A 13,525-nucleotide genomic window follows, 5' to 3' on the forward strand; every position below is an offset into this window, starting at 1 on the left:
AATCTACCCTGGATTTGCGCCTGTTTGTTTTAAGCGAATCACTGTATTACGAAACGAGTCGATGTTGTATTTCGTCTGAGCGACGCTAGATGTCAGATCGTACGCTGGTCGGCGGAGTCACTGGCGGGGATTCGTGGGCGGCAGTCGTCAGTGTACCTTTGGAAGCCGTGCGCAGCGTAACATGGCGGTGGTAGCTGTGTCGCTGTTGGCGCTGCTCGCCACTTACTGCTACCGTGTGCCATCGGTACTCGCCATACCTGACCGGAAAGGTGAGTCGCGCTCAGCTGTGGCTTCCGGTCGCGGTTTCGCGTGGTGGTCATTCATCGTGTTTTTTGTGACTGTAAAATCAGTCAATAGGACCTTAGACCCAGCGTTGCCCTGGACAACGGCGTTGTAAACAATGCCATGTGCATATCAGTTTTGTTTTCGCGGTTCTCTGACTGACCGAGATTTGGAAGCGTTAGATAATTACGCGTTTGTTGGCTGGTGCAGACGACCATGTTACACAGAAATTGGCCGTCCTGTAACACGTCTGTTTGTAGCTGATAAAACTATATCATTGACGAAAGACGAAAAGGTTTTCATTGGTCAACGTTGAAGATGGGAAAACCCGTTATATGCTGGAAAAGAGCTGTGGAGCAACAGTTAAGCAATTAGTGTGACAAATCGCTCCCGGTTTCTGTAAATTTTTTTATTCGCACGCTATTTAAACCGCTTAGCGATTGTTTTTCCGCCACCAGTTCGCCTTCCCACGGTCAAAAATCATAATCGCAAAACAAAATTCCATTGTTATTAATGGTATTACAAATTAATGTTTTATCTCGCAACGTTCTTTTAGATAAATTTTGTCAATGGTGAAATTGTAGGACTGAACGCATACCGACAAAAATAAATAGAAAATTTATTAGTTTAATGCATAAGTTCCTATTTTTCTTTCGTCAGCGCAATAACTTGTTGCAAAGACATACTTCAAATCTGTTACATATAGTAATCTAGATTCATCATTAATTATGATCTCACGTCTGTAGCGAAGCCACAAAGAAATACAGCACGTCAGTCTGTTTTATTCGCGTGCTAAACGGAATTCATTGTCAAGTGAAGAATGCGTTATTGGCACATTGTTCTTTTTGAGATGAGGAGTAAATGAGTTTGGAAGATTTCGCTCTCTTCGTGGAGGAGTAAAAGCAAAAGACGGAAAAAATGCTCCTATCGTTTCAAAAAGGGTCATACCGACCAGCGCTTTACCATCCCATGGATAAGTCTCATCTGGATGAAGATGTAAATTCTGGAATACATGGATGTTCACATCAGTCAGCCATAAATCATTGGATGCAATGATTTGTTGTTGTGGGATTATTTTCAGGCAGAAATTAAAAATTGTGTTTGTTTTTTGTCACGAAGATCAACTGTCAAAGTCTGTGTACAAGTCAGTGATCATATTTTGCATTTTATTCCTAACCGACCGTCTTCAACGCACATTATTATCCCATTGACAATACGATCTGCATTAGCAGAACATTAAGAGTGTTCTGATGCGAGTGTCATTGTCAAATATTTTGTACACGCAGGTACAAGAACAAGTGAATATTCTGATACGGTTATCAAGCGTCAAACACTTCGTGTGCGCTAATACATGAGCAAGTTGCACTTGAAACTATAATGAATACGTGAGGAGTGTAGTATAGTGTTTATATTCTCAATACTCTGCCTCGTGATGGCTGGGTGTTGTGTGCTGTCCTTAGGTTAGTTAGGTTTAAGTAGTTCTAAGTTCTAGGGGACTGATGACCATAGCTGTTAAGTCCCATAGTGCTCAGAGCCATTTGAACCATTTTTTATTCTCAATAACAGATACGTAATATACTATATTTTGGCTGTAATATGACTAGAGTTGCGTTCTGTCAAAACTACGATTCGGTAGCTTTGGTAAAATACAGAAATGATGTAGTAAATGGTAGGTTTCGCAGTAGCATTAGTAGCACTGGTAGGGAAAGAAATCTAAATGAATGGGTAAGAAAGAAACTGGGAACCGATGACTTCTCTTTGTTTGGTTGTTTGATTTGCACATAATTAGAACTGTACATTATTCAGTGTTAGTACATTGTGTATTCTCTATCCTGCTAAAATATAAATTGCATTTTATAAGTAATGAAAATTAGTTGATCACGTAACTTCTGCACTTTCATGTAACCAAAGCAATTACTTCTGATGCGAGTGCAGTTTACGTGCTCAGACGTTAAAAATATATGTGTAAATGATTATTGTTGTTATTTTGCACTAACAGAACATTCTCCATCATGAACATACGTAACAGTTTCCTGTTATTATCGATAAAAGCGGATGTTGCTTATGAATTACAGAAAATTTTTTTATATAACTTTCACGAAGTATTGAAGCGATGTTTGATACATTTTTGTTTTGCGGTTTTTCCTTATCTTGCCTTTTTGTTGAGTAAATTGCGTTTTCTAGCGCAGTATGATGAACCTATATTATTTTAACTATTTTTACCACAACATCCCTCTGGTTGACGCTACAAATGGCTCTGAGCACTATGGGACTCAACTGCTGAGGTCATTAGTCCCCTAGAACTTAGAACTAGTTAAACCTAACTAACCTAAGGACATCACAAACATCCATACCCGAGGCAGGATTCGAACCTGCGACCGTAGCGGTCTTGCGGTTCCAGACTGCAGCGCCTTTAACCGCACGGCCACTTCGGCCGGCGTTGACGCTACAAATCAACAGTTTTGGGATTAAAAAAAAACAGTTTCAGTTTTGCTATAAATATTGCTTACTTTTAAGAAACAGACAGGATAACTATAAAGAACAAAAATGTTCCGTAGGTTACTGGTCTTATATATATTCTCATTCAGTTTTTAGACGTTTCACCGCTTCCGGTTTTCAGGGGAACCTGGTAACACACTGATGATAAAGAACACGATCGTTATGAGGTAACTCCAATAGATATGCAAGACACCAAAGTTACACGTAACATGTGTATGACCTTCATCGACCAAGACTACTAGGGAGACTACCGTAGTGTATGCTTACTGACTATAGCAGTTTTACAGCTCTAGACATAAAGTGTGACTGGGATAAAAACAACAGTATTTGCGGAACAATCAGACCTGCAGAGAATCGATGATTGGTGCAGGAACTGGTATGGCAAGCTAACCTGAACGTAAATGAATGTAGTGTATTTCGCATAAACAGACGAAGAAATCCACAAAAGTTAGATTACGCTATTGGTGAAAATAACTGGGAACAGTAACAACAGTAAAATACTTGGATGTAGCAATCCGGAGCGACCTAAAGTAGAATAACTACATGAGACAAGGCAGGAAAAGCAGATGCCGGGCTCAGATCCATTGGGAGAGTCTTAAGGAAATGTGATACATGTACGAAAGAAGTGGCTTACAAATCACTTGTTCGAACGATTCTTGAATATTGTTCGTAAGTCAGGGGCCTTACCAAGAGGATTAGTAAAAAAAGTAAGAGGAGATCCGAGAAAGAGTAGCGCGTTTTGTAGCGATATCCTTTGCCTGGCGCGAGTGCGTTGTGGAGACGCTATGAGAAAGGCGTTGTGGATCACCGAGAGATTTACTATAGAAATTCCGAGAGATTACATACCGGGAAGAGTCGAACAACATATTACTTCCTCCACACATTCGTCACGAGAAATTATCAAGGCGAATTCAGAGAAATTAGCGATCATACGGAGTTTTTCCGATAGTCATTCATCGCACGCGACGGCCTTAATGTATGGAACGGGAAAAGCGGAGTGGAGGGGGGTTGGGTGAGATAGTGGTAACAGAAGTGTCCACCATGCACCATAACGTGTCTTGTGGAGTATAGATGAAGATGTGGATATAAAAAAAATATGAAACTCTCAGACATACACAATTAAAGCTTTGTTAAGTATGTTGGTCTACCAACACTGTTATGACTCACGAGTAATATGTAAGAAGCAAAATTGCATATCCAGATTTCGGAGATAACGTTTCAAAGAAATGTCAAAGGGAGGAGGCAAACAGAATCATTAATATTGATACGAGAAATAAAACAAACCTGTGTATCTAGAAAGAATTTTCACTCTGCAGCGGTGTGTGCGATGGTATGAAACTTAGGACAGAATAAAACTGTATGCCAGACCAGGACTCGTATCTAGGGTTTTTGTCTTTCGCGGGCTGTTGCCCCATCGACTGAGCTGTCCAGGCACGATTCATGATAAATGCTGACAGGTTTTTATTTATTTACTTTTCTTCCATCAAATCGTCCACCATAATGACTTCTCTAACATGAAACAGCCAATGCTGCGCACTATGTGAGTAACGAATCGTTATGGCTCGATCAGGTCGCAGAAAATGATCCGATATGTAGCAAGAGAAATCGTGAGTGGTTCACCGCGACAAAGAACTTGTTCATGTAACACATTACCATGAAAAGGTTTTCTTTATGCCGAATGAATGCCATATTCTCCAAACATAACTGCTGCTCTTTTCGGCTTTATGATGTTGATATCAGATCACAATCAGTGACTGAATGTATCTGCATTGAAAGCAGCGGAAATGCATTTTCTTGCTTGACGCCAGTTTCTGAGGGATGAGTGTATGTTGGGGAGAATACAAACTGTAGAGCCTGCATTCTGCAGAAATTAACTCATTTACGGTAGATTTCTGTCATTCTCTCCTGAAACAAAAAGTTCAGAGTTGAGTAGTGATGACTACTTACCAGGGATACATCCTTAGTGTCCAGATCACTGGGTGAACCAACAATTCAAAAGTCCTTTTTTTCAGCTACTTACTTTTTGCGATGTCCATTTGCTCCCCAAAAGTGAAATGTAGAAATTAATAAAATACGAAGGCTATTCGCAAAGTAAGTTCCGATCGGTCGCGAAATGGAAATCACTGTGAAAATCTTATGAAGCTTTGTACAGATGTGTTGGGCAGTGCCCCCAGTACGCCTGTCGATCGCGTCACGTCTCTCTCCTCAGTTCTGAGCGTACAGTGAGCACATAAAGACGCCTAGAAAATAGCATCTCCCGCCAATTGCGTGGGCCTGGTGAGAAATTTCGCCTCAAGCTATGCAGCCCACATAACATAACTGTCATGCGTTTCCTTCTTCAAGACTATTCTCAGCCGCATTCTGCAAAGGCAATGAAGATGCTCCTGCAGCGTTTCCGATCGGAAGTGTTTGATCACTCACGACACAGCCCGTAGTTGGCTCCCTCTGAGTTACATCTCTGCTTTCATGAACCGCTGGCTATGGCGACAACATTTTGGCACAGACAACGAGTTGTAGACCAGTGCAGAGAATCGGCGGGAAGAACTGGCGGCAGCCTTCTATGATGAGGGTATTGGCAAGTTGGTTCAACGCTACGAAAAATGTCTAAATCGGAGCGGCAACTAAGTAGATAAGTAGTTGGAAGTTGTAGCTAACTGTTATAAATAAAATATTTTCGATTTTCACAGTGGTTTACATTTCGCAGCCGATCGGAACATACTTTCCGAATACCCCTTGCGTTTACAATAACTAAGCGTACACAGCGCCCAGATGCGACGAAAATATTCACTGATGGGTGGAAAATAACTGATGAATGTATGTGGACAGCTTCTTATTTACGAATACGAAATTGCAGTGCCTATGTTGTGAAGAAGTATGATGCAATATTCCTTCTGATACTACAGGGACTACAGCTGCTGTGAGAGACATGTAATTGCGAATATGAACCACCTCCAGCTATGTAATGGAACAACAACGTAAATTTGTGCCAGACCAGGACTAGAACCCGGATTCCCACTTTACGCGAGAGGTAGCCTTCACCACTTCGGCTACCCAATCATGATTCACGCCAGCCCCAAACTTCCGTATGTCGCCGTCCATGTGTACTCGTACATTCCATTAATGTTATTCACGTATGGGCGAGAGATTTTATTTGTAAGTCTCAGACCCGTTATCGGCCGATAAATTCGAAATTGCAGTGCCTGTGTTGTGAAGAAGTGGACATACATGCATGCGACGTACAAATCAAATGCCACCACTGTACGGGAATAACATTACTGGAATGTGCGAGTACAGGTACGACACATGGAGAACGACAAATGGAAGTTTGGGTCTAGCCTTGAGTTGTGGTCGGATAGCTGAACCAGTTAAGCCAACGTCTTGCGTAAAGTGGGAAATTCGGCTTACAGTCAGTTCTGACACAAATTTTCTTTTTCGTCATTCCATTATACATCCGGAGGTGGTTCATATTCGCAACTGCAAATACATCTGATGGTTTCCTCTTTTGTCCTGGTATCCGAGCAGAACAGCCGTACTCCCTACCTCACAACACGTCAGTGTTCACGGCGTCTACATCTGCATCTGCCGTTAAATACGTAATATGCAAATCATTATGAAGTACGTGGAACAGTGAAATTAGTATCGTACAACACGCTAGTGTTTCGTCGCGTTGCAGTAGCATATGGAATGTGAGAAAAATGTGTGCTTGAATGTCTCTGTAGTACTATAATTAGTATACTTCTGTTTTCACGGTCACGAGAGCGATATGTAGCTGTTTGGCATGACCCTCACGCATGTGAGCAATATTCCGAGATGGACGCCAAGTTATTTGTGAACAGTCTCCTTTGTAGACTGACGAAATTTTCCCAGTATCCTGCCAATTAACCGAAGTCTGCCACCAGCCTTACTTAAGAGTGAGCCAACGTGGTCATTCCATTTCACATCCCTACAAATTGTTATACCCAGGTATTTGTATAACATGATTCACTGTAGTTGACAATCATTGCTACTGTAGTCATAGGATACTACGCGTTTTCGCTACGTGGAGGACAAAATTTTACATTTCTGTGCTTTTAAGGCAAATAGCCAATCTTAGCAGCAGATTGCCGTCTTATCAAGATCTAATTGGATATTTCTGAAGCTCTTTCAGACAGTACTTTGTTATGCATGGTCCAGTCATATGAATGTGACCACTGCCTATGTTCAATGTCAATGGCCGGTGGCAGCAGTAGCGGTGGAGCGCATATAAAGCGTGTTGGGGAGATGCGGAGAACAGTGGAGTCGTTGTCGTAATACGGAAACAGAGCGATTTATGTGACGTCCAAAAGGGCATAAGCATTGGTTTCGGGCCAAGGGTGGAAGAATTTCCAAAACGGCTAAGTTTGTAAACTCGGCGTGCCGCCGTGGTTAAAATATACTGTTCATGGCCAAATGACGCTATTCAAAACCGGCGCCGAGGCAACTTTGGTGCAACACGGGCCACAGATAACAGGGGTAAGCAACGGCAACAGAGATTCGTATGAGTGAATAGACATGCCACTGTCAAGCATCTGACCGCACAGATGAAATAAGGTGCTGTCAACAGCGTCTCCTCAACGACCGTCGGCGAACGTTGCTCTGTATGGGCCTCCGCAGCAGGCACCCGGTTCATGCTGACAGCTGTTCCTCGCCGAAGACTGGAATTTCCGCGACAGTACCGCAGCTGGACGTCCACTGAGTAGCGACGGGTGATCTTTCTGGATGAATCACGTATTATGCTACATCTAAAAGAATGAAAACACTCTACAACAATCGTTGGAAGTGTCCAGGTCGGAGTAGGGAGAGCTGTGGTCAGGGAAATGTTTCCATGGCATTCCCCGGGGGATATCGTCATTCTGGAAAGCTCAACGGATTAACAGAAGTATGCACCTCTCCTTTGGGACCATGTCCATCCCCACATGCAATTTGTTTTAGCTCGGCACTATGACATCTACCAGCAGGACAATGCAACGTGTCACACAGCTCGCAGTGTAGGTGCATAGTTCGAAGAGCATCAGGATGAATTTACTGGACTCCCCTGGCCACCAAACGCCCCAGATTTAAAACCAATCGAGAATCTGTGGGACCTCTTCGATCGGCCTGTTCTCGTCATAGATCCTCCCTCAACAGAGAGGCACTGGCCTGTCGGTGCGGGCCGGGGTGGCCGAACGGTTCTAGGCGCTTCAGTCTGGAACCGCGCGGCCGCTACGGTCACAGGTTCGCAGGTTCGAATCGTGCCTCAAGCATGGATGTGTGTGATGTGCTTAGGTTAGTTAGGTTTAAGTAGGTCTAAGTTCTACGGGACTGATGACCTCATAAGTTAAGTCCCATAGTGCTCAGAGCCTCTTTTTTTTTTTTTTTTTTTTTTTTTTTTTTTTTTTTTTTTTTTTTTTTTTTTTTTTGCCTGTCGGTGCCTCCCAGAACGTCAGTGACTCTCTTCCTGCACATCTTGCAGCTGTTCGCGCTGCTAAAGGTTGTTATTAAGGCTCTTGACAGCTGGTCACGTTAATGTGAATGAGCACTGTAGATAAACGCATCATTGGCGAAAAGTCTGAGGTTAGTATTTATTAATATTGACTGCACGATTGTTAATATGAGCACCATGAACAGGAAAGGGACCCAATACAGTTTCCTGGGGTGTACCATATTCTACGACTACATTTGTCGATGACTCACCATCCAACACAAGTTGCTGCATTCTCCTACCACGAAATCCTCAGTCCAGTCACAAATTTTGTTTAATACTACCGTACTCTCGATAATAAGCGTAGGCGCGGTACTGAGCCAAATGCTTTTCGGAAATCAAGAAATACTGCATCTACCTGACTGCCTTAATCCATGGCTTTCAGAAAGCCATGTTATACTAGAGCGAGTTGGGTTGTTTTCGAAATACGTGCTGGGTGGCATGCAGGTCATTGTGTTCTGGATACCTCATTATATTTGAGTTCAGAATATTTTCTAAGAACCTACAACAACTGGGTGTCAGGGACATTGGGTGGTGGTTTTGTAGATCACTTCTGCTACTCTTCTTGTAGACAGGTGTGCTTTCTTCGAAACACTATGCATGGTTTTTTGTTCGGGGGATACACGGTATATTAGTGTTAAGACAGAGGTTAAGTGGGCCACAATGTCTGCACCACATAATGATTTTATCGAGCCCTAAATCTTTGTTCAATTTAAATGTTTTCAACTGTTTCTCAACACCATTGACACGAATATTTATTTCTCTCATCTTTTCAGTGGCGCGACCTTTGTAAAGGTGCTATTGAAAACAGAGTCAAGCATTTCTGCTCTTCGCTTTGCTTCTTCCAGTGTCAATTCATTTCCCGACCACGAGTATCTGGACACTAGCTTTAGTGACACTAACAACCTTTACATACGACCAGAATTTCTTTAGTTTTTGTGAGAGATCTTTCGACAATTTTCTGCTGTGGTATCGTTGAAAGATTCTTCTTCATCTTTGGAACATAATGCAGAAAGTAGTGGACATACAGCGATATGGAAATACGGTTAACTTTCTTAAGATGTCAGCCAACGGCTTTGCCGCAGTGGTGACACCGGTTCCCGTCCGATCACCGAAGTTAAGCACTGTCGGGCTGGGCTAGCACTTGGATGGGTGACCATGCGCTCTGCCGAGCGCTGTTGGCAAGTGGGGTGCACTCAGCCCTTGTGAGGTAAACTGAGGAGCTGCTTGATTGAGAAGTAGCGGCTCCGGTCTCAGAAATTGACTTTCGGCCATGAGAGCGGTGAGTTGACCACATGCCCCTCCATATCCGCATCCTGTGACGCCAGTGGGCTGAGGATGACACGGAGGCCTGTCGGTACCGTTGGGCCTTCATGGTCTGTTCGGGAGGAGTTTAGTTTTAGTTTAGTTTCTTACGATGTGATCGCACTAGGGCCTCAAAACGGATCGAGCGCTCACCTGTCTCCTCAGTGGAGCCGACCACACTCATGAGTTTAAAGTCTGTATTCATACGGCAGGAAAGAAAAACACGACTACAGAGAGGCCACCATCACTACAATTTGTATCTCGTTTTCCACAGGAGATCGTAGCTTACGGATTGGGCATGCAGTTGACAGTAAAGGATAGGCTTCCTACCTACACTTAAAACTTATCGAATTACCCTCGCAGGATAGGCGTTAGAGACTCTACAACTTGTTCACTCTGGAGGAGCGAACCGTTTCTACGATTCGAAAAAAGCACAGCTCATTCCCGTTTTAAAAGAAGAATCATTGAACAGGCGCTCAGAACTATAGGCCTAAATGACTGAAGTCGGTCTGTTGTCCGGTCCGGAACATGCTTTACGTTCGCGTATAATTACATTTATGGAAGTCCAAAAATCTCCTCTGTACGAATCGACATGGATTCCGTGATCACTCATCAAATGGTTCAAATGTCTCTGAACACTATGGGACTTAACGTCTAATATCATCAATCCCCTAGAACTTAGAACTACTTAAACCTAAATAACCTAAGGACATCACACACAGCCATGCCCGAGGCAGGATTCGAACCTGCAACCGTAGTGGTCGCGCGGTTCCAGATTGTAGCGCCTAGAACCGCTCGGCCACCCTGGCCGGCGATCACTCATCGCACAAGACTCTGCTCGCTCTGTTCATCCACGATAACCAGAAAGAAGAGGCTACCGGTGCCAGGTTGTTGTGTTCCTTGATTTCCAAAAGGAGTTCGTTACAACTCCCTACCGCAGCCTTATGAATAAAATACAAGCGTACGGAATATGAGATCACCTGTATGATTGGACTGAAGACTTCTTATTAAACGGAGCACTGCACTTCATTCTATCCCAATGAAGTGTTACAGAATGATTGCTTTTGACGTAGTCTATATAGAGGGTCGTCAGAAACAGTTAGAAAAGCTTGTACGGTTGCTGCAGGGTAGGATGTGCAGCGAAATAATAGATAAGAAATATATATATATATATATATATATATATATATATATATATATGTCGCGCTGTTTCCGAGTTAATTAGCACTGAAGTTAGCCAGTCAGGCCGTTGCGCGCGCAGATTCAGTCCGCCAGCCAGATATAATTTGTGTCAGTTGTTGCTATAGTATAAATGATAGCACACGAGACTGCTCAGCCTTTGGCTCGGGTTCGAGCCTTACTACCATCCCATGTCCAATTTTTGAATCGCTCTCGTTTTTTGTTTTAGGAAACCAAATGAAGAACACATTTGGCGACACGAAGAAAAAATTAGAGAGAATCGAGCTCGCACGGAGACTAACAATAATCACACTTCCTGCTGACGATTAGAGACGAACAGGAAAGGGGAGAAGTAACAGTGCTACATACATTACCCGCCACACACACACACACACACACACACACACACACACACACACAAACACACACACACATATATATATATATATATATATATATATATATATATATATATATGGTGTCTGTGTTACCGCAATCAGTTATATAAACGAAACTAAGCTCGTTCTCATTATTATCACGTCTAAGCTCGCTTAAGAAAACGCAGCTTAAAAATGATGGATTTGCCCACTCATTTCCACGAAGAGATCCTGCATCATAACTTGGGCTATTTGTGTGACGTTAGTGCCATATTTGTTTAACCGAAATTTTTCAATAATCAAAGAGAACTGTATTTGTTGCCTGTTACCTGTCTATGTTATTATGATCTGTTACCTGAAATTACAGTCTACGCAATGTAAGACTTACACAAAATTGATAAAATCATTTCATAGGCTCACCCAAATGGTGGGTACGAAACTCATTGAAACGTTGCGACAAAACGAGGAAACCAATGAGCTTGTCACCCGCTATGATTTCATCAATGGAATACGCCGGGAAAGCATACTCAAAATTGTTTTAATAATCAGATGTAGCACTTATATAGTACGGTAATGGATGCATCATAATACATCAAACGCTAGTATAAAGTTAGCACCATCGCGCACAAATTGCTCTTCGGCCATTAATAGGATCTACGTTTTTGCTGTATTCCCACGCGCTCTAATTTATTACAACTGATTTCAGTAATAACTGAGGCGATGCAATGTCTGACAAACATAAATTCTTTTAAACATTTTAACCATGCCTTCTCAAAGAACGCAGTTTCACTAACAGAGCAGCTTCTGCTATGAAGAAGGCTTGAATCGTAAATATACATACTGAAAGTACTGCATCGTAACGATGTAACGGTTAGAAACTTCTGGCCAGATTAAAACTGTGTGTCGGACTGGAACTCGAATCCAGAACACTGCCGTCCGTGGGTAATGCCCTTACCAGCTGCAAAATCCAGGCACTTCTGCAAGACAGAATCTGCAGAGAAATGGCTTAATCACAAATTAGGTCATACTTTCTGTTATGAACCTTTCGCCTTTTCTTGAACTATGCGCCGATTGTAAACTTTGTGTTATGGTATTACCTATCACATGAAGCCTATAAACAAATTCTTAGCCCCTCCTCTCCCCCCCCCCCCCTCCCAAAGAAAAGCCAAATTACGCCGCAGAGCCATACTATTTATATCGTTGATAGAAATGATGAATTAAACTGGCTACAGTCCATTCTATGAGATTGGCCCCGGAGTTCACATGTGCTAATGGTGCTGTTCCACGTATCAAGTAAAAAATCAAAACATTTTTTCAAATTACGTGGTTTATTAGTAAACATAGTTTACAATAACAGCCGTCAGCTATGTACGGGACAAATTACTTGGTTACCATCGCTCATGTTTTTCCGTTGTTTCCAACTCAGCTTTCGCATGACTTCACAAAAATAAAACACTAGAGGTTTTAACGACCTACCTCAACATCAGCGCAGTTAGAATTACCTGTGGCAAATCTGTGTATAGACATGTATCTTCCCACAAGATTAACGAATGTGAGATCATTAAACAGAAGTATAAATATGTACTTCATAGAGTAATTAAGCTGCCTGGTGGCGAACACTATTTTAATTTATAACACTTCTAACATAAAAAATGCAAATGTGGCAGCAATAATATTTGAATCAGTTATTCCTTCTACTACTCGTTCTGCCCCCTTACCTCAAAACGATCTTTGGAATGACTGTCAAATGATGTGTAAAGCGTATCTTAAAGCATTTGATTCAAAAAATGTCTTACATTGTGCGAGAGATCCATATTTCGAAGGTTATGTAGAATTGAATTTTATTCATTTTGAATTGAATTTTATTGATATTAATTCACTTGATACATTTGGGAGCCAACTGTATGTGTGAAATATTATTTTTTGCCTTCGAACGTTAGTTGAATGAACTTTGCAATTGAAAACATTGTTTAATTGAATTTTGATGTCGCATAGCAGATGCCTTTGTCAATGCGTGATACAATTTTAAACGTAGCCAAAAGAGTAGGTCCTCCATGGAATCTTTACCTTATTGTGGGCTTTAGCTGATATACGACTAGATCCTCAATTCAAGGTAGCTAAATATGGGGTCATGAATTTACGTGGTATCAAAATTCGAAATATGTGTCCCTTATAGGAATCTGAAAAAACAACAACTTCAGGAGGATTGTGTGGAATCTATGGAATCATCAAGCAATTACAAATGTTAAGTTGTTGAAGTTGTTGGTGAAAACGTGTCGCGTGTATAACAAAAATAGAAATCACGTAATGTCGCGTTATGTTAGGGTCTGTTGCAAGATGTCGTGATCGACTTTGCTACGATAATATATAATCGATTTCTTTAATTATAACTCGCTGTCGGAGA

At 42.0% G+C, this 13,525-nt stretch overlaps 1 pseudogene; it reads left to right on the plus strand.

Annotated features, from left to right (window-relative positions):
- Positions 1-9,326: 9,326 nt before the first annotated feature.
- Positions 9,327-9,444, plus strand: LOC124623215 (annotated as a pseudogene).
- The last annotated feature ends 4,081 nt before the right edge of the window (positions 9,445-13,525 follow it).

Source organism: Schistocerca americana, chromosome 7 (genome assembly GCF_021461395.2).
Source record: "Schistocerca americana isolate TAMUIC-IGC-003095 chromosome 7, iqSchAmer2.1, whole genome shotgun sequence".
NCBI classification, from domain to species: Eukaryota; Metazoa; Arthropoda; class Insecta; order Orthoptera; family Acrididae; genus Schistocerca; species Schistocerca americana.